Source organism: Ischnura elegans, chromosome 5 (genome assembly GCF_921293095.1).
Source record: "Ischnura elegans chromosome 5, ioIscEleg1.1, whole genome shotgun sequence".
Lineage (NCBI taxonomy): Eukaryota > Metazoa > Arthropoda > Insecta > Odonata > Coenagrionidae > Ischnura > Ischnura elegans.
In genome coordinates this window covers 105,772,077-105,792,935 of record NC_060250.1, presented here as the reverse complement: position 1 = coordinate 105,792,935, position 20,859 = coordinate 105,772,077, and the positions used below count along the sequence as shown (strand labels likewise).

The 20,859-nt window shown below is 39.6% G+C and overlaps 1 protein-coding gene across 2 annotated transcripts in view; it reads right to left on the bottom strand.

Moving 5' to 3' along the window:
* The window catches only part of LOC124159383 (dual oxidase maturation factor 1-like), a 324,286-nt gene that overhangs the window by 106,703 nt on the left and 196,724 nt on the right, over positions 1-20,859 (bottom strand). The gene's annotated exons all lie outside the window — the stretch shown is intronic.

Genomic DNA, 20,859 nt, shown 5'->3' with positions numbered 1-20,859 from the left:
CTTGAAAGAAAAAATAGAAAATTTAGACTTCCTCCGATATCAAAGTTAGCTTTTCCTGAGTGTTGATTAGTGGGCAAAACTTCGGCAAAGAAGGGAGAAAAATAAGCCGATTATTTGAAAAGAGAAACTTAGCACAGAATTTCCTAGATGAAAAAATAATGAAAAATGGCAATCTGGGAAGATGTAATCGTAATGTCTTGCTTGATCACTTGATTCGCCGAGGAAAAAAAGGTGTACTATATGCTATAGCAAATTTTATCCTTTAAATGATTAATTTAATATTATATAGCATTAATACCTCATGGCCTGTGTGTCAAGAGGAGGATTAACTTACGCATCTGACCTTGAAAATATTTCGCTGCTATTATGCAGCCAAAAAGCCAAAAACTTTTCTTAGGCATATCCTCTCTTGACCCCAACCACCGAGTTAGCTTTCTGTCATGCTATATATGTAATAGTTTACAATATTTATTTTTTTGGCGATTCAACATTTCTAGTCGTCAAGACGAGAGTCTCTACCTGACACGGAGCCAGCCCCCGGCGTCCGCGGCTCCACGTACGTTCCCTTACTGTCCGATTAGTTCCCATGCCGGCCGTCAAGCGCTAGCAGTACACTCGTCCGGTCGTTCCGGGCGTATTACATGGGTTGATATGGCTGTGAGGTAACTTGATGGACTATATTTATAAAATTTTGTAAGCCGTGCTTCGCGCATGTACTCACTCTTACGCGCTTCAGTTTTAAAGAATATAAAATAGCTTTATTCGTGAAAACTGGTGCAGTAGCTTCCGTGAACGGTCATAAAATAGCCTACGAAATCGGGTGTTTGAATGCTTAATCCCACGGGGATAAATAATATAGGTGTGTTTTTTGTAGATCCCATTTCTGCGAGCCATTTAAGACAAATAGGACGATGGTGTGAAGATAATATACCCACCTGAAAAGGACATCGGTCGAAATTACCTTGCAATGGAAGCAAAACTGCGAAGTGTTAACGGAGAATATCGGCAAGGTACTCAATAGCATGGACAGAAGTATTAGGCTGAAAACTTAGTAAATGAAGCGGCAATAAAGAAGCAATGACAATCTCCCTTTACTATTCCTAGGTACTTGAGGAGAAACGAGTGCCGACCTAGCCAAAAAGCTTTCGCGTAACTTTGCCGCTACAGCTTTCACATTGATTATTTGTAACAAGCGTAACTGCTAAATAAGTCCTCTCAACAGTAAAACTTAAGACCGAATATTTACCTCTCGAGTTCCATAGCTCAGGCCAATTAATTTTCTTTTCCAATACCCACCGAAAATCATCTTTTTTTCTACTTTTCATTAATTTTTTTCCTATCTATCTCCTCACGCCTCCCCCATTGTTTCGCCACTGCTGTATTAGCTGCTCCATTCCTTGGATAGATACCAATATGAATTCCTATAAACTGAAAATATTAATCCTTATGATAACTGTAATTGTAGATTCAGCATCTGGAAAGCAACACACGGCATACTTATACTTACAGGCACTACAAGCAAAGGAATGGTTAAACAATATAAAGGTGTGAACGATCAAAAAAGATATTTCTACAAGGCTAAAATGAATAGCATTTATTTTTTCAAAAACTTTAAGTTTCTCCTTCTGGAGGCATACTCTCGGCCAACCTCGGCATTCTCCACCCGTGCAGCTTGCCTCATCCTTAAATTCAAAAACTGGACAATGATGGCAGCAAGCATCATTTCTCGATGCTCGCTGCACGGGAAGGAAAGGTCGTTCCTTTCGAGGATATCACTAAGAATAAGTTCGCTGGCATTCCAGTATTTGCCATGTTTTTATAAATCGCACTTGAAGCGGAATTGCACTTGGTTGGACAAAATTGTTGATTTTCCTGATATTGCATTTCGCAACCTTCAAAGCACCTCAGGTTCGTATTTTCCTTGTATTCTAATGGTGATATGGGGTCCCCTGGGATATTGTCCTAGTAGTCTTATTTTTTAATTGGTACCTACGAGTTTAAAAAGAGAATGGGCCTTTTAGTTGATGTGCCGAAGCCATAATATGGTACATCCAGTGATGAAAACTCAGCTAGGGGCTTTTTCAAAAATTCCCGCCTATCGGCTGAAATTACTGGCGAGGGTCAATATTTTTTAATGCTTTCTTTTCATTGTTGCAATATAACATCTTTTTATTATTGCTTTATGCAGTATTTTTCACATGATATAACATAGTTAATTAATTTTCAGGAGTAGAAGAAGAGTTAATCTTTCACTTCTCAACAATTTTAAGGTCTTTGTCTTGCGGATTTTTGATTGATTCAGTAAAATTTAAAAAGTTCTGTATGGATACAGCGGAAAATTTTGTAAGACATTATGGTTGGTTTTACATGCCACCCACTGTGCACAAAGTGGTGCAGATGACATCGAGTCGGCTCTTCTTCGTATTGGAGAACTGTCGGAGGAGGCCCAGGAATCTCGCAATAAAGACATTAGAATATATCGCGAGCATCACGCGATAAAAATATCTCGACTTCAAACTAATGAGGATATTTTCCGGAGACTGATCCTAATATCGGATCCTTTTATTAGCACATTAGGAACTGAACTAAACAAATGCCGGGGCCTTTTAGATCTTCCGCAGGAGGTTCGTGATCTCTTGGTCTTGCAAGAGTCAAAATTTTTCGAGTGAATGAGAAGAGGAGGATGGGTGGGATTCAGAAGAATCTGATGCTGAACAATTATAATACATAATTGTAAATTTATGAGGAATTAACCATGCTTTTATGAGAATAAAAGAGTCACTTAAATACTATTTTGACACTAATTTAGTAATTACTTTTTAGTCCATACAAAAGAATCTCTCGAAATCTGGAAATCGTACCTCTTTAACGTAAGTCAATGCACCCAAAAACCCTACTTTTAGCCGTTTTTTTATTGACTAATTTGAAAGAATATTAACTCATTCTATACAACTAATTATCATTTATTTTCATATTTTATCATGATTACCGTTTATCTATGCAGTCAGCGTTACAATTAGCGAGTTAATAGGTAAAAGTTCCACGATATCGCATGAAATAATAGTTTTTTCGTAAAAATAACTGCAGAAATGAAAATAGCCCGCCAAATAACATGTAGGGAGCAATTTTTCAAGACATCCAACGAAAATCTGATTTTTGTCTGACTTTCTCGCGATCCGGACCACTGTGCGACGTTTCCCTCGTTGTCCGTGATAATCTTCTCACGAAGAATATCGGATTCAATAAAGTGTTTTTCACAAACAACTTGCGGATACTTGACGATAAAATTATCACGAGGAATGCACCTCTGCCACTCAGCTCGTAGTCTTTCTTCCCTTGGCACCAAAAAGATATGCACCTTTTCTAAGTTAGAGTCATACCCAGAGGTACATACAACCTGGCACGATACATCTTTTGCCCACCATTTTCCTTTTAAACTGAAATAGAGAGTTTTTCCAACTCCTAAACACTCGATCAACGATATACCATAAGTAAAACTGGCCTCCGTTGCAGGAAAAGACTGTAAAAAAACGTGGTTTATCGCAATGAATCACCAAGACGCATTACTTCCCATGCAATCGCAAGGCTGACGTCGGACGAGTGCACAAGTTGCGCCAGCGGCGAAAATGACGAACTAATCGGACAGTAGGGGTCGCATGAGCCTGCAGGGGAGAGGTAGGGAGAAGCCGGGGGCTGCACGGAGCATACGGCAAAGATAGGGCGAGTGATTGGCAGTATAAGCAGGAGCGCCAGTTAACAATGGCGGAGACGCGGATAAACACGCAACAAGGTCTCTCCCGACGCCGTGATCACATGGAACGCGCGGCGGGGCACGTGATAAACGGCCGAGCGGCGGTGGTGGCCGTCGTTTCCGCCGCGTCTCAGAGGGCGGCCGGGAATGTGGGTCAGGGATGCGGCAGGAAGCGCGGGGGAGGATAAGCAGGGTGGTGAGTGGGAGTGGTAGGAGCATGATTCCGGGGAAGGGGGTGATCGGCGGGGCCAATTCGAAACAATGCAACGAGAGGGACCCTGAAAAAAAACAAGAGGGATACGCTAATCAAGTGAAAATGCGAGGCAAAATGCTTGTTATCGGCACACGGCTTTCGAGCTTATTTATTTATTTCTTTACCGCCGAAAACAGCACATATTGGCCTTATACATTTGGATTTTTCAACAAGTTTACAATTACACGGGCACGAACATCCATTTCCTGGATAGGGGCTAACTAACCGAATGGGACTCGAACCCACGACCTCTAGTTTGGCAGGCGAGGACTTACCTCGCTGTCACTGAAGCTGGCAATATCTGTTTATATCAACGAATATTCAGCGCTTAATTCAAAAACAAAAAAAGATGACAGTCAAAAGCCACCTCTGTCAAGCATATCATTATACACGTAAGGAGAAGACTGAATAATAAAATTATTTGATTAAGTATTATAAACAGTTGGGTCAAGAGGTTCAAGCCTCCCAGAAATGTCAGCAGAGAATGGCCTCAGCGAGTTGTTCTAACAATAAGAGAACCAACCCCTCAATGCGACACCTCACGACGAACCTTCTTCCGAAAAATTTCCTACTAATGCCCTAGTTCTATTGCGATCAGCCAAGCGTTGAATGGAAAAAGGTATTGGGAAAATTTGACCGCGGTACCTATTTTCTTATTTAAGTATTCATTCGGTTTAAGTTGATTTTCAATAAACATTTCGAGAATAATTTCGGCCTGTCAAACCTCCCAATTTGGGCCTTAATTCACAACTGAAGTAATACAATTAGGAAAAAGATACAATATTCGTGTATCGAAACTTTTATTAATGAATATGAAAAAAAATTCTTTATACACAAAGAATCGTATGAATAATATCGAGTTGAATCGTAGCACTTTAGAATAGCAAATTTACTTCTTTAGCGATAAAATAAACTAGTGATTACAAAAATATTTGTTTAGAAATGAAAAAAATCGGGTATTATTACCAATGTTAATATATTAACTGGACGTAAACAAATTATTTTGGATTGAAATACAACATTTTTGAGTTGTCAGAACAATATTAGAATCAAATGCAGCAATTATCCTATCACACCAAGCTAAAGAGAGAATGCAAGATAGGTCGTTTGAGGAGAATGGCGAACTGCTCCCATAGCTCTCTCATTGAAAAATCAACGGCAATCTTTGAAAACAAGGCACGAGACCCTGCGCAGAGATAACACATCTTCACGAAGCACGGCGCACGGATTACGCGATCGGCTGCATGACCATGTTTGCCCGGTGAGAAGAAAGATTGCGTCGGCGCAAGAAATGAAAAAAAATAAGTAACGGAAATCGTGGGAGAAGGGAAGTGGGGACATGCACACGCGGTTTATCTCCACGTACTTGGTATATCTCTTTTCTCGAGTGCAATCGCGAGGCGCGTGAATCGAGGAAGGGAAAGGGAATGGACCGAGCGTGCTTCCGGTCTAGGCGATTAGCGCGCGGCAAGGTCGCCGACGCCATTCAAGACGTTCGGGACGTCACGTTCTTCCTCGTCTCGCGCTAAATCGACACTTTTTTTTTTACTTTCAACTTCGACGGGGGCGTGCGCGACCAAGGATAAAATGTGACTCCGCGGACACGAGAATCCATAACGTCCACGCTTCCGAGCGTAATCGCCGAGAGCGAAACTGGTGGGAAAAGTGTTCGTCGTCGAAGTCACTCAGCTCTGAGTGCCGCAAGTTGGATGAGGAATCGTCAAAGCGCCACTCGTTATTACACGTGATCTCCTGACAAATGCAGGGCAGCATGGGCGCATTGAGGGGGAGTGAGCGCTTAGAATGCTTAAGGGCTAAAGCTAAGTGCTAAAGCGTTGAGGAAAGGTAGGTTGGTTACCCCTATCCAGGGTATTTATGTTCATGTACGTCTATTATGTTGTCTGTTACTGTCTGTCGTACTGTTGAATGTCAGGAAAACCTCGTTGTAAAGACCAAGTAACGCTGTTTTCGGTGGTGCGGCAAACAAAAAATAAATATTAATAGCTGTGACCAGTACCGCATCTAGAGAAGGACTAATGGAGGCTTTATATACCCTTTAAGCTATTCAGTCTACACCAGATAAAATGGTAATGGCCCTTTTATAATAAGGAATAAATCGTAATGTATTATAAAATCTTACTATGAAATATAATTACTAAAAATGCACATAAATGTTTGTTTTAAAAACTTAATTCTTTGGAAAATTAGTAATGAGATAACCTTAAAGCTCTACACATAGTTGGGTCAAGAAGTTCTAACCCAAATCGATATTCTAAAAATTTTAAGTCCTAACCTCCTGGAGGACCACTACTACTGGGAGGTTACCTTCCTTCCTTTGACCCTATCCTGGATCCGTCACTGGTTGTGACGCTATGCAGTTGCTCGGAGAGACACACAGTCTTTCTGAGCGGTATTTTCGACCGTTATTTGTCATAGTCAAGACTTATTAAAATTATGTGTGAAACTATACTATTATTACGTTCGCTTGAAATTTTACTTTGATTTTTGACGTAGAGATACAAAATTTTGGAAAGTTAAGACTGACCACGCTTATGGTCGAAGTATCCCAGGTTCAACCCTTGTCGCTGATTGGCGGGAGCTCAAATATTAGTTCTACGTGGCCAATGATGTGTTGCTAGATTATTCGAAAGGCCCCTTGCGCTCTTCCAACTTTTCCAATGAGGGAGGTTGTAAATTTACTACCCAGCGGTCCACTGGCGAAGTGTGCGAGAGCTATGATCTAAAACCCTCAATGATATGCGTCTCATACTGATCAGTGATCCAACGAACAGTTTTGTTTGAATTGGCGAGGGTAGAGCTAACAAAAGGGGGAATGATATATCGTAGCGAGACGTGTAGAAATTTGTTTTGGTTATGTCTAAAGTCGTCAAAAGTGTTGAACCTGGGGTACTTCGCATATAAGCGTGATTAGTCTTTCCTTAAGACTCTATTCGACTTTACAAAGTTTTGTTTCTCTATGTAAAAATATCAAAAACTTCACACAAAAACCTAATAATGGTTTTCTTTCACATATAATTTTAATGAGTCTTGATTCAGGCACTAGACGCCAAAGCATGTGAGAGTAACGTGATTATATTTATCGAGAACGTCACTAATATTTTTAGATAGACAGGGACACTTCGATTAGTAGCTCAATGCCCTTAAGAATAGGCTACTACGCTCTCCAAAATTATATTAGGGAAGAAATAATAAAATTGCATTATACTTTTTAAGCAATGAAGGTATTTATATTTGGGAGAGAATATAATTCATCACTGTACTTTCATTTACTGAAAATATCATGAAAAAGTTCTCATTAGATAATAGATTAATATAAATTTGCGCGAATGTAATTTCTATTTTAATAGATGACAACCATCTTAATTATACCAATGATAATGTTCCAAAAACCTTAAATAGTTTCACTTTATTTAGTAGTTGATGGCTAGCAAGAGCACACTGGCTGAAATTATTTTATCAATATCAGGCTCTATGAGTAGCCTGTTCCCATAAAATGGAATAAGTATATACTTAGGCTAATTTCTCCTTATTGTGAAAAAATAGGCTTCAGTATTCTACTGATAAGGAATTTCATTTTACTTAGTATAATCTGGAATCATACTTTCGTAAAGTGTAATTACCGAAAGGAAATTTTAAAGCGCATATTATAATATTGGCAGTCCCTTGCTGGCTTTCCGAGGGTGCATAGAAGCCAAAAAGCTTCGGAATCAAGGTTCTGCAGTTAAGCAATGATGTACCTTGATACGCATTCTTAATTCAATCGTATACATAATTGAAAAACGCTACATTCTCTGCAATTTATGGGATATTAAATCACAAGGTCGTACTTAATATAAGGCCTCATGTTGAAACTGCTCATTGCGTTGATTTACGGGGGTTGTTTATGAGCATGTTCTTCACTCGATTATGTCGGCGATCGTAATTGTGCACGAATTAAATTGTGGCCCAAACCATCTCGAACGGCTTCGAAACACCGCGCGTGGCTTTACGAGTTCAATCCAGACGTATGCCTACTTTTCATATTCGCCTAAAAAAAATACACGGATACGCTCGGTTGACCAGGAGGCAACCCGGAGCAGACACGGATCTGTGGAGCCATGGGCCCCTATTGGTCAGAGGATGGACCCCACCCGACTCGCGCATACGAAACGTGATCGTAAAATTATCTTTCTACTCCGTAGTCCTCGAAGCGCAGCCTTACCAGCCGGAGCATTAAAGGGCTTTCACCGAACAATGAAAAGAGAATAAGTCGTACCCAGTGATTTTTACCAGGCGCCATTCTGTTAACACAAAAAGTTATTAAATGTATTCGTATCTGTTTTAATTTATACGTCGGAGATGATTGGAAATATAAGTACTAGAAGAACTACTAGTACTAGAAGTACTTGAAAAAAATACAAGGCTTGCGAATTTGTTGAAACTTGAGGAAAAAAAGTCCTTATTTGCTCCCTACAATGAGCACATAATGTTTTCGAAAGAGTCCTCTACCCGAGCTTATCACATAAAATAAAAATGATACGTTTCTGTACGAGTTTATCTTTAGCCATTCATATGATAAAACTTCTCAGTATGACACATTTTGTGGTGTAACCACAGAAAATTCAAATAGCAGTGATTTTTATTGCCTTCACAAGCACATTTAATACAATTATCTAAAGTATTTCTTTATTCGACTTTCAGGGATTTCTTATATCTCCATCATGAAATTTACGATAATCTCCTATTAATTAGTTAAGTTTTACATATTATGAGTACATTATTTTCATTCAACATATTCATTTCACCGAATAATAAAAAGAGGCTAAGTCTTACCCAAAGATTCTTACTAGATGCCACAGAAAAAAGAATAAGCCTAGGTAGGTTTGGTCATTCAGTCTTTTAATGCGGATTTTCTAATATTTGCCCAAGGTTTCCATAGATTATTGTAGTTACACATCGCGGCAGGCAGGTATATGATCAAGAGATAGCTAGGTGAGGCACGATAAAAGTCAATAGCAGTGAAATGACATCTAAGAAAAAAAATTTGAACAAAATCGATCCGTTCCTACCTAAAATATGTCCCGTAGCAGGTAAAAACGGTGGAAAGAGTGGATAGAAATAGCTCAAATCGATATGAAAAGCGCCCTTTGGCCAATGAAGGAGAGGGTTGGTCGAGATGGAGAAAGTGTGGGAGTGGGCGGGAGAAAGCTGGATTAAAAACAAACAAGTGTGCTCCAGAGGTGTCTAAACACATTTGCATAAGCGATCGTCCCGCGGCTGCATCGGACGCAGGAATGCCCTCTGCAGAAGAAAGCTGTAGAGCAAGGCTACCTAACCGGCGCTCAAATCACATCCTAATAACGCCCACTGCATTTATCTTTATTACCTTCCTCTACCACATTCTTGATAGGATCAGCCGCGTAAAAAAGATATTAGCTGATGGGAGAGTTGAGTGGAGATCTACATCAAACCAAACTCAGAATTTCTGACCAATGATTATATCTATGATGCTATTTCTTACTATAAGCTATATAAAAAGAATAAGATTCGGTAGATTTGTCATATTTGAATTGGATTTTCTGTGGTTGTATCGCAAAATTTATCAGTTTGTAAAGTTTAATTATTTAAGTGGATGAAAATGAAATCGCACTGACAACTTTCAATTCAATTTCATTTAATTATCTCGCATGAAAGCATTATTCGAACATCAATTATGACAAACTTGTTTGTTAATGCTAATTGTTCGTGGTTAATCTACGTAATTATGGTTATGCATCGTGGCAGGCGCGTTCCTATAGTTTTGAGAAAGTCAAAAGGTCACATTGTTTTTTGTTTTCGTTTAATTCATGAAATAGTTATATTGAATGAAGTAGTTCCCCAACAAAACTAATTTCATTATACCGCATATCAAACATATTACTTCAATTTTGATAGTAAACGTTTAAAACTTGATTTTTCAACGACAGTCGTTCTCGATAAGTTAATTCTTCCTTCCACTGAGGCGCGGATCTTATAGTAACCTAGAACAAAATATCTCAAGAAACTGTGTGATCCAAAGTTTCCCAATTTCATTTGTTTATGACATAATAGTGACATTTTTATTCTGTCGCAAGACGGATATTTTCCTCAGACTGTATAAGTAGCTCTAAAAATGAGAAAATGGTATACAATTGATATTTGTCCACCCCACTTTGAGCGTGTGAACTTCCCATGCCTTTGAACCTACCAACGAGAGCTTCTTCCATCATATGAAAGGACAGAATTAAGAATAAAGAAATGATGGCCACGTGAGTCCTTCAAGAGGCTAGCTAGAATTCATTGACTTTTTTTATGAAATCAACTGTTAGTAGGAGAGCAGCTGTTATTCTTTTGGAGATACGATGAGAATATATAATCTACTCGTAGAAATTCAGTCGTAGATATACAATACATATTTTTATGGACTATTACGTACATCCGTACCCTCTGAAGAGCTCCTTTATTTAAGTCAATGGCCCTCATTTGAAAAAATAATAGCTTATTTGAGGGCATTGAAGATTCACCTTGGACCAGAAAATCGATGTTTATTGCCCAAATTGGCCCTGTAGTTAGGTTCTAGTGGTTGGAAAATAAAGCTGAACAGTTGCTGATTGACGATAATGACTCTAGTCCATCCAGTATGTGGCGTAACTCCTTGCGCCTCACCTTGAATTGAGGCTATATAGCTGGGAGAATAAACGAAATTCGAAACTTTTGATGGTGCATTAGCATGAGACAACCATTTCTCAACATCTCTTTCACTTAAACGAAGAAATTGAGAAAAGGTCATTCTCAGGGACGATTAATGAAATTCATCCTAATGTAAGATGATCCGTGTTCAATATGACCATGTAAACAAGCAGTTTATTCGCTGGGTTGACGTTTTCCTTACACAACTCTGTTAGTATTAACCATAAATGGCTTGCTATACTATGGATGCATAAAATTTTCTAATTAATTTGAAAATATTTATTTGAGTCTGATGCAAGTTCAGTAAATGCGGTAAATTATATTTTTAAGCTGACTACTCCTGTTGAAATCTCCATTACGGGAAGTGGAAAATCGATCCAAAGTCATGGCATTTTTAAAATTATGTATTCGGGGCTTCTGAGGTAGAATTACTAATATTAAATAGCCTACGAGTTTCTCCAAAATTTTTATTACAAGTATATTATATGCTAGATCAATTAACTCAAGATGATAAACTTAAGTTTGAATATCTATCTGGGTGATCAAGACTATATTTATAGAAAATGAGCTTGATGAAAGTAATACAATTCAACGAATTCTTCACCCAATTTTTTCTTCCTCCGTTACGCAATACGCAAAAACAATATTGCCAAAATTTTTGCATAGATCTAGAGTTATTAATTTATATTTTCCATTTTTACGAGATTATACGATATTCAGAGATAGCCATGGCTATTCCACAGTAAAAAAATAATAATAAAATGATATATTTGGAAAAAAATTTTGCCGAAGATTATGACTACCTTCCCATTGGACGAGTGTTCGTGTTTGATATAGTTGCGAAATCTATGACGACCATTTTACCAATGTCCGTATTAAATGGGAAACTTTAACAATTCGATATTTCTGTTAATCTCATCCATATTTCTGGGAAATATATTCTGATACTAGGGTAAAATTGCATCATTCGGAAAATTAGCGGGGCAATCCATCACCTTTAAACCAGCGGAGAGCCTGCATAGTGGAAACAAGGCAATAGAGAAGTTAATAAATTGGCATGGAATAGGCAAAAATAGAGAATACATACAAGAGAAAATCAATTCAGATGGAAAGGACGAAAGGATTATTACTATAATCAATAGTTATACAAGGGGCGAGTGGCTCAGTCGTAACATAAAGAATGTAACTGTGTTTTTATGGCGTGGAAGATGTCACCCAAGCCCAGGAACGTAGCCAGAAGTTTGCTTACGGGGAAAACTAGAGAGGTATGCGGGTTGCTAATACTGGGAATTTCTTGTCAATTCGCGCGAATGAGGCAAACGAACATTTCATAAAATCAGTTTTATATTTCGTTTGCATATTTATGGGACTAAAATTCATCGATAATAAATGGCATACATTAAATCTAACTATATCGAAAAACGACGATAAGTCAGACGATAAGTTCCCTTGGGATAGCGGTCTCCTCAGCAGATGTATCGCGGGTAGTCGCCACGAGGGTAATTATTCAGGGCGAGGGAGAGGACAAAGCCTCCTCTTATATTCGTGCCTGCTTCCAATTACTTACATGGTCATTTTCTTTTATTAGCGCCTGCCATATTTCAGCAGAGAGGATATATCTGAGCTACTTCGGGTGGTATGCAGTGGCGGATCTATGGGGGTTAAGGGGGCTATAGCCCCCCTTGGACGTCCAATTTACACTAGATAGAATGATAATTTTTGTTCGGACCCGCAATACTTCTGGGAGTTTACCCCATACTACTCGTTTCGACCCGAAGCGAAACAAAAATAAAATGCCTAGGTTTAGTGTCCTTCCCGCACGAAATTAAAATCACCAAGGAGTTGAAGGATATAAGGTTTTCCCGGCGAATAGACTGGAGGAAGAGTTCTCGGGTTTCCAGCCGGGTCCAACGGTTTTTCAGCACCGAAGTTTCGAGGGCTAAGTCTGCCATCGTCTTCAGGGTGAATGATTTCACTGGAAACCCGAGAACTCTTCCTCCACAAAGGAGTTAAATTTTGACCCGGGGCGAAACTTTATTCCCAGGAACGAAACTAAGGGCCGTATTCTTAGTCGACCCTACATATCCGTCCCTACATTACAAAAGGCCCCTACATGCGTTTCTCAGTCGACCCTACATAAGTGGTGAGGGTGATTCCGTCGTCAAGTTCTCTGAGATGACGTAGATGATGGCGCAGCGCCAATTTTCCATACTGGTGGCGTAATGGGAACTATCTATGCCAAACGTGAAAAATATTATTATATATTCGTAGAAACAAGGTGCATGTATACCACTATATCGTTCTTATTATGTCAATTTTATAAATTATTTAGCTTAGTGGCAATAAAGTGGTAGTATTATTACATTTCCGCTGTGTTACTGTACATTTTCAAATGGCTTGTGTGAGGTCGTCTCCCTTAATATCCATTGTAATGTAGATTCTTTAATCGAAGTGATCAGCAGACGATATTTGGCCGCCATGTTTTTGTAGGGTGTAGGGTTGGTTCGGGTACCCTACATCAAGTATGGCCCGTTTAGTTCCAAAAACGGCCATATGTAGGGCTTGATTTGGCGTATGTAGGGCGAGATCGGTTTATGTAGGGGCTGATGACGTATCCAGGGTCGGTTAGCCCTACAGGGTCGACTAAGAATACGGCCCTAAATTAATCGATACTCCGCAACCCATAGCTACGTTTCGATCCCAAAAGTTGAATGGAGGGGGATAAGAGGAAATAACTTCGACCCATTACGTGTGACATACGTGAAGAGAGGTTAAAACATTGAGCTTAAAAATCAAACGTCCAGTTTGCGTTCACTGTTCTCTTGCAAATGGCAAAAATATGAGTGCCCCATGCATCTAATGGCGGTAGGCCGAACCTCTACTTCATTCAACCATACTTCGTACTCCGTGTGTCGGTGGAAACAGAACTGTTCGAAAATGAAGCACGTTGTCCCTCCGGTGCGAAACATTTCCTGCGTTTCGTTTTGTTCCAGAGTTTTAGTTTAGTGTCGACCCGAAGTATTTTTGACTCCGATTTCGTTTCGACCCTAAGTTAAACTCCCAGGCTTTAAATCCATTTCGTTTTGCTTCTATATTTCGCTCTTGGGAACAAAATTATTGAAATTTTACTGGTTTAGACTTTCGTTTAGTTTCTATTGCCATCCCTGCTGAAAAGTCTCTGCCACCATCGGGATTTGAACCCGAGCCCAGGGGGTGGAGAGCCAACACTATGGCCACCGCACCAACCCGATCCCCTACATCACGAGGCAGAAAAAGAAGTAGGGGTGGGAGGAGGATGGACAGACGAACGGGAGGAGGAGAGGGGTGGGGTTGCAGTAGGCAACACTGGATGAAAGCCAACGACCCAGAAAATCGAGAGCGACCGCAGATGTTTAATTTCCATCCCTTCCGTCCTTCCGGTTTGGCGCTGATACTGACCCAATCGCGTAAGCGATACCCGCCGACTTGTCGCCCCATCTCGCATCTGTCCGATCCTCAAGCGTCCGATTCCTCTCGAGAATTTTCTCGCTCACTTTCTCCCTCGCGGATTTCCCTTCCAATTAGTTCATCAAAAAGTGATTCTTACCATCTCTAACGGCCTTCGCCTCTTACTTTTTTAAATTCAATTCGCTACGCAATCAGCGTGAAGTATTAGCGCTCGATTTCGTTGCGATTTCATAATTAAAATCTGAAAGAAAAATGCCATCATTATCGTAGTATGCAACTATTGATAATGAACCAGCAGTTAATGCAATCGAAAATAACTAATGAAACGATGATTTGATAGAAGGAAAAACAATACTACCGTATCTACTCCTGTCACATCAACTATAGCTCGAATATTGACAGAAGATGCTAGAAATTCAATGCATTTTCATCCTCTTCAGTTCGTAGGTATGGTGGAAAATGGCATCATTGATCGACAAAAAATTTGGATTTGCTCCCCCGTAACCAGCAGACATATAATGATACAAAATACAATACATTATTAACATTTACTTTTGCCTATAATCTTCTCTAAACGACAAGCACCAAGTTTCTTAATTATAGTTTCATAAAACATTTTTATTCTGGGCCTTTATAAATAAACACTATCATTGAATGGCAGCAGCGGATCTATGGGAGGGGAGCTTAAGGGGACTAGAGCCCCCCTTGGGTATCCAATTCACGCTAGATAGTATGGTAATTTTGTTTGGACCCCCACTACTACTGGGACGTTACCTCCCAGTTAGCCCCTTGTCTCTATCCTGGATCCACCACTGTTGAATGGCGAATCTTACAAATAACCCCATGAGGATGAATTTACCTCACAAAATTAATCAACGAGAGGAATAAGAACTATGAAAATTACCACAGGTTTTTTGGAATCAAGCCATGAAAATCACATTATTGTTTGGCTCGAAATTGCACAAATATTGTGATATGTAACCCTGTAGCTAAGACTGAGATTGGAGGCCATGAACAACAAATCAATGGCGTCAATTCTTTTTAGCCATTTTTAATGAATACTTTTGTGTGATCCGCCACAGTGAATGGCAATTGATTAGTAGGCAAAAATTTATTTTACATAGAATTCAATTAACATAGTTTGGCATTGAATGCTAAATAAATTGAGGATGAACTAGTGGGAACTATTGGACCAGGTGGACCTTTGTGTTGGACCCAAGTGTTGAGATCGCGGGAGCATACTCTGAGAAAAGAGATTTTTGAAAAAATACATTCAAAACAATTTCTTAAACTGGTATATAAACTTTATTAGCCTCCCATAAATTCCCCGATGTCAACGTTTATTAACAATAAGCATAAAATTTTCAGTCTCGGTTATGTCTGCTTCCTCAAAATAATTTTCCGAACTCCTAAATGCCTGCTCCCTCAAAATAATTAGCTAACTTCGAACTTAGAAATTCATTACTTAGTTTACCAAGAAATAAAATAAAATCAGCACCAGGAATTCAAACACGGACTGCCAAGAAACCCTAAGTTTCATTCATAGATTAGTTATATTCTTTCGATTTTTAACGCTGCTCATAAAGACAGTTTTAAAAATTACCATGCTGGGACAGTAAATGGAGACCATACTATTACATAAACAAACCCTTTTTCATAATGAGTTGGCTTGTAAAATTTTTCGCTCCGCTGGCTGAAAAAGGTTAACCTCTCACTGCGTTGAATATTCTTTTCTGCCATATTGAGTGTAATTCTTGGATAATCCAATTTCTCTCGCTAGCCACAATAAGTTATGCGCCACTATACCCTCCATTTCGCGTCGCTCATTTAGTCTTCTCCCGTAAAATGCCTCAAGCAACAAATCACACGTTTAATATCGCGTGCATGGGCATACCCAGCGAGGGGCAGGAGGGGGCAGCTGCCCCCCCCCCCTAGAAGAAAATATCTTTAAGGAAAATAATATTCTTTCAAGCGAATAATTTTAAAAACTAATAAAGAGCTGATACAGTTTCCTTTAAACGTTGGTTTCATTCACCTTTTCCATGCTTAAATCATACCAACAACTTGAACAACCATGGCTAGCCCCCCATAGTTTTCATCCTAGGTACGCCGTTGATCGTGCATCCACGGCTTATGCCTTCCCCTTCGTTTCCATTGCCTATAAGTACTTAGAATTATAGACTGTGCACAAACGTAAAGGTCCATGGATCGAATCTCCAGGAAGAATATTTTTGCATTTGTGTTAACAGCAGCGCCGAAAATGCATATTTTTTAAAAAATCATCGCGTTGATCGTGCTGTCATGATAAATATATTAAGTTTAATGAAAAATTTTAAACATTCCGGGTGAATAATATTCAGGTATTTTTCTCGGGCTCTACACCAGGTTACTGCATTCGAATCGGACATAGTTTTGGAAAACAACTTTTCCATTATATAGGCGTGTTAGGCTCCTTGCACACACACACACACACACACCGATTTTGAACGGCTGGTCCAGGTCCGACAGATGCGGTAAATTAAGATAGATGTATTGCCAAACGGGTAGACATGGGAATTAGTTTTTCCCCCAAACCATAAAGGACTTAAATAAATGCTAGTCGTAATTTCCTTAGAGCACCTCCTTTTTATGTTAGAATGGCTGGTGTCTTAACATCTCCTGCCCCACGCCTTTTAGGCGGCCTGCGGGGTATTATGTAGATGTAGATGAAAAGAATGCATGAATCACGTGTTTATTTGTTTTCCTTTTACCCGCCATCTTTTCTGCTATACCAACTTGAAAAAGCAAACATACTTTTTTTCGAATGAAATATGACATTATAGGATACTATTTCCCTTGCCAGTGGTTATGAGTTAAGCGTCTACATGTGCTCCACCTAGCGGTGCGCTTTCAGACCTGGCCCATTTAATGCCTCAACCTACAAATCACACGTTTAATATCGCGTATCCACGACTTATTCCTTCCCTTCGTTTCCTTTCCAGCACTTAGATTCATAGACTGCGCACAAACATAAAGGTCCATGGATTAAATCTCCAGGAGCAATATTTGTGCGTTTGTGTTGACTACAGCGCCGTTTTTTTATTATCTGGTTGATCGTACTGCTACGATAAAAACATCGTATGCTTATTTGTTTTCCTTTTTCCCGCTATACTTTCCGCTATACTGCCTGGAAAAAACTAACCTTTCACCCATCTTGAACATTCTTTCTGAAATAAAATTCGAAAATATATATTCTATTTTCCTCGCCAGTGATAATAAGTTACGCATATATATATGTTTTCCACGCAACGGTGACTGACGACGACAATGAAACAGTAGCAAACGACGACAAAGTGAAAAACAACGAAAATGAAGCGATTAAAGGTTTGAAAAAATTCAAGGACACATACAAAGGAAGATTCCGTACACCGAATTACATTTTAAACTTAATTAGGCTAATATTATTTTAACATGACGATCACAAGGGCGTAAGACTCAGTCACGGAGCAAAAGTAGTCGGAAGTCTTCGGACTCCATCAAACTCCGAACACGGCGCTCTCCGTTTAATACGTCAACCTGCAAATCACACGTTTAATATCGCGTATCCGTGGCTTTATCTCTCCCTTATACTCCCACTGCCCTCCCATTGCCCTTCCTTCCATACTCTCCGCGCCGACTCTCGCGGATGACCGAACCCCATCTCCACCCCCGCGCGAGCCTTCGTGAGTAGCCGCCGCACCTCCCGCGGCAATATTTTACTCGGCCGATACAACGGAAAGAGAAAAAAACTTACAGGGAACTTGGAAGGAGGAACTGCGCTTCGTTCCCACTTAATCCTCCACATATTTCACCTCTCGTACATTTCCACCCACTCCCGTTCCCAATCCAACAATCCCTTGCGAGAGAGAGAGAGAGAGGAGAAGCGATTGCCCATCCTAGAATTCCGCGCGCATTATGGTTAACCCGTCGAGTGGAGACGATGCAATCACGAACAAACACATATTATACGCTTGAGATCCGCGATATTGAATGTCTCCAGCTCAAAATCTCCAGACGTACGCGGAAGATTTAAGGTTTGATGCCATAAATAACACAGTATTTCACGCTTATGTATATTAGTAAAAGGAACTTTTGAAATGTTATAACCCCTTTCGTGAGAAGTGTTCCCACACGAACCGACTCGTAGACTGGACCGCACCTATGATATATTCTAGAAGCTATGAAATTTCACGCAATGTGAGAGTGATATTCATTAATCACCACCGCTCTAATAAAAATATCTAGTTTTACGGTTAAAGAAGCTTACTTGTACATAGTTATAATAAAGACACTTTGGAGTAAAATATTTTGAAGAATGCAGTAAAAAGAGACTCATTGAAGCAGCAAATTCCCTGCAAATAATTACTCCCATTTTTTCACTTTAAGCTAAAAAAACACTCTGATAGCGTCTAATGTGCCCTTTATTCATGAAATTATACTACGCATTGCATATTAAAGCGTAATCTGCATTAAATTATGCGTTACTTCACCCGTGACAGCTAAGTATATAGATGTGCTTTTTGTAAATAAGTTCACAAGTAAAGGTTACGGAGTAGTTCATCTTTTCCTAAGATTGCTATCAATATTTTAAGCCGCAGTTACAATTTATAACCCGGAAATATACGCATAAATACATTTTTATGCATAGGGTCACCTTCTAGAGGGATTAGATATTCACCCTCGGGTCAAAACCTTGTATCTTTCTTGAATAACCTCTACGAAGGCCTGTAGATCTAAAATGGCCCCTAGAGATAAAATTCACAGCATCCTTAATTGATATTCATGCCTAAAATTAATTAAGACTATGTAAAGGGTGATGTTATAAGGGAGAGTAGTCCCACTGGCAAGGATACTGAGTTAAAGTTGCGAGAATCCACATTCAAAATGACTGAAAGGTGACGTAAATATTTAGTCGGCAGTTACTGCCTTTATAAGCATAATGCCCAAATTTCTAGTTGATAGAGCAAACCAGTAAGTGTATGTGTACTTTCGAAATTACATAAAATACAAATCTTTGCCCTTTCAAACAGCGATAATCCAAGGAATTATCATACTAAATAAAATAAATAGTATAAAAACTCAAAGAACCATCATTTTTCTAGCATTTGATGAAAAACACGTGCTAAATCCGCTTTCATTATGGATAATTGATGATTTCATCCTAAAATGGGGTATAAGACATTATTTGGTTCCATGATAGTTCAACCACACTCTGTCTGTTCCCGTGGATAAGACTACTTTTACAGCCAGGAAGAAGTTGCCCTTAAGAATATATTTAAAAGAAAGTGCTCAGGGTTTTAAGCAGCCTTTCATCAATTTTCCCGGGTATGGTGACTCATTAAAATATGCAATGAACCTTCCAGGTCGTTAGTGTAGGATGCAAAGCAGTATCCTTCCACCAAGAAAAGGCGTGAAAAAAATGCAGAAAAAAGTCATTTATATTAGCACTTGTTGGCTAATACAGTACTGCTATTCTATTAGGATATTTTTTTACTTGTAATAAAATATCTGCTGAAATTCAAATAGCTATTCTCATTCGCTTATAATACACAGTACACAAGTTAAGTTACCCATAACAATCTCAAGTTGATCGCTTCAGTTTTTGGTTTGATTTCTCTCGCGTTTCCATTCCTTCCAACCCGTGATACCATGATGAAAAAAGATAATTTTTCGAACTCAAAGGTCATGGCCAAGAATATTACAAACGAGAATCCTCAAGTCTGCCTTTACGCGTGTTGTCACCCACCGCGCATTAAATGGGTTTACAAAAGTCGCCACTCGCGTCGCTGACGGACAAATTGATCTGAGTTTCACGGGGAAATTTGGTTTAATCAGGGGTATAACCGAAATATATGAACATAATAATGTGATCTATCAAGTTTATAACTTTTCAATGCTACTCCTCGAAATGACAAGCATTATATTGCAAAATATTGGTTAAAAGTGGATCGCATTGCACTTATCATCGCACTGCGGACATTTTTGAAAGCCGATTAAAATGCGACCGAAGTGACAACAGAAATAAGCCTTCTATGGCATGGAATTGGGCCTCCTCTACGCATTCCCCTTGCTCATGGCTCCCAAAAAATCCGGTCGGATTCTATGGAAGAATCTCCTCCTCCTTCTCCCCTCCTTTAGACTCGCGTGACTTTTTATAACCATTCGATCGAAAGGCTTTGGACGAAGGACGATTTTCTAATTGAATGGATCATTCGATGAAAAGGCCCACCATTGCCATTGGGCGGTGCCACAGGCTCCAATGGACCCTTGTGGGAAATGGGGCCACACGTAAAGGGTTTGACCTCGGGAGGGACGCACGCACGAGGAGGATTCCAAGGCACGCCCCCGCGACACGGTTGACCGCGTGAGCGCGAATCACGAATGCAAGGGAACACGTTCCATGAGAGAGCGAAATTTTTGTTACCATCTAGCGTCGGATTAGCGTGAGGAGATGCTACGAATTCGGCTAAAACACGGTAATTACGGGTAATTTTGGCAGAGGTGATGCTTAGCGTGGCTTCGAGAGAATATTTAGTTCAGTACCACGGAGACTGGAACGCTGAAGGTGAAATTGACTGGAATTTGAGGGAAGGCTTGGGAAGTTCCAAGATAGTGGAAAATTCCGAGAGAAAAAAATTAATCCTTTCCACCAAAACACAAACAAGTATGCCCTCACTACAAG